The following is a 2,153-nucleotide window of genomic DNA, read 5'->3' as shown; positions in this document are numbered from 1 at the left end:
TGTGGCCAAAGAGTCGTTCCATGGTTTCGAGGCCGTTGCTCCTAAGTCGGTGGAGAGGGTCTGCTACGACTTTGCCGAGGAGAAGAAAGATAACTATACCTTCTTCATGTATGAGGTATATGTCCGGCGCCTGGGGCTTCGTCTCCCACTGGAGGAGTGGGATATTCAAAATTTGGCGCACTTGCAGCTCGCGCCGAGCCAACTAACCCCAAACTCGTGGGGGTTTATTAGGGCGTTCGAGATCATGTGTCGAGCGGCGAGCTTTCCTTGTACTCTAAAGCTGTTCTTCTGGATGTTCTGGATCGAACATCGCACCAATTCTGATGAAGAGAAGGAAGGATGCCATGGTTGGACGAGTCTGATTTCTCGGCCAAAATGGGGGTTGCTGACGTCGTTTTCTTCAAACGAGAAGAAATGGAAGGGCGGGTACTTCAAGGTTAGTGTCCGGCGGGCGTGGAACGATTGGTGTCTCAGCAAGTCGGGCGAGCCGTGGTTCCCTTTATCTTGGAAGGGGGAAATTCATCAGCGCCCTTCCAAAGGCTTTTCGGTGGAGATTGGGGACTTAACTCCGGAGAAGGTAAAGGCTGCTGAACCCCTTTCCTACTGGATTGACGAGGGGGGAATTCTTCCTTGCTCGGCGATCTGTGATGAGGGCGGTGTCTTAGTGGACCTTGTCGGTGGGTGGACTGGGTTTATCTTTTACTATTTGCTTGTCTGTATTTGTTTATCTTGTTTACTGATATTTTTCTTCCTGTTTGTGCAGTCGCACTAAAAACCAAGATGAGTGAGAAGTTGAGGAAGAGTTTTCTCTTGAAAAGGACCGCTGCCGCCGCCTTGGTTAAAAAGGATGCTGCTTCTTCCAAGCGTCAAAGGATGTCATCTCCCAGTCTCTGTCCTACTGAGGGGTCTTCCCGCCAGACAGATATGCCGCCTTCTTTAGAGAGTGGGGGGCCGCTCCAGAATTTGGTGGAACAAGAGTTGGTCCACGAGGCTCCTGAAACGCCAACTGTCGCGTCAACTGAAGCAGCTCCTCCTGCCGAAACCTTCTGGGCAGCCAGCTGGAGAAGATGTTGGTCGTTCATCTTAGTCGACCAGGGAGAAGGGGGTTAGGGGGGGTCAGGATCGTATTTCCCCCGTTAGCGTCCCTCGGGTTATCGAACAGGCGCTCCTTAACGCCAATGCCAAGGAGACTTTCAACAAGGTACCTCTGCTCGTCCTGTTGCAGAACGTGAAAGGAAGTTCCGTTTTTATTGCTTCTATCCAGAAGTATCTGGAGGTGGACGGGGTCTTGGAGGCGCGGGTGGCGGACGCGACGATGTCGAAACTCCGGGCTGCAAATGAGTCGGAGAAGCAAAGACTGGCTGATGCCCATGCTGCTGAAAAGGCGGAGCTAATCAGGTTGGGCGAGGTCGTCAAGGCCCAGGTGGCGGATCTGTCTGCTCGCGTGGGGTTTTTGGAAAGTGACAAGTTAAAATTGACCGCCCAAGTGATGGAATCAGAAGGGGCTGTTCGTGCTAAAGAGGAAGCGCTTTGCCGGCGAGAAAGGGAGTCTGTGGCCTGGAAAACCCGCGCTGAGGCCGCCGAGCGAGAAAGTGCTGCACTTCTTGGGCAGGTGCAGGCATTAAGTGAAGAGAAAGCGTCTCGGGAGGCTCGGGTGCGGATACTGGAGGAAGAGAAGGAGCAGCTGGAGCAGGCCGTGGGTGAGGCCGCGGCGGATGCTTGGGTGAGTGCTCAGTCTCAACTCGCCTTGGCGTATCCAGACAAAGACTGGTCTTGGATGCAGCTGGGAGCCTATGTTGAAGACGGGCGCCTGCTAGTGGGGGGCGATGATGGTGAGCCGATGCTGATATCTTTTCCTAGCCAGGGTGGGGGGCTTTGTAACTTAGTGTTTAAGTTTCCTGTAATTTTTTCTTTTTCTTTCTGATCGCCTTGTAACTCGTTTTCATCTTAATGAAGAATTTTTGCTCTTTTCTCCTTTAATATTCTTGTGTGATGTTGTATAATCAATTGGGTGGCGTGTGGCATTTTCTGGATGATTTGAATATGATAGATTTGGCTCTGAATTTTCCCGCCTTTAGCCAGGCGAATGCGGAATTGTCTCTTGGGAACTAGAGAAAAGCTACTTAAGTGCGCGAGGGCCGGCCCCATGGGCG

The sequence above is a fragment of the Lupinus angustifolius genome, chromosome LG05, assembly GCF_001865875.1.
Source record: "Lupinus angustifolius cultivar Tanjil chromosome LG05, LupAngTanjil_v1.0, whole genome shotgun sequence".
In the NCBI taxonomy this organism is placed as follows: domain Eukaryota; kingdom Viridiplantae; phylum Streptophyta; class Magnoliopsida; order Fabales; family Fabaceae; genus Lupinus; species Lupinus angustifolius.
The sequence above is the reverse complement of the archived record's forward strand: the minus strand, read 5'-3'. Positions refer to the sequence as shown.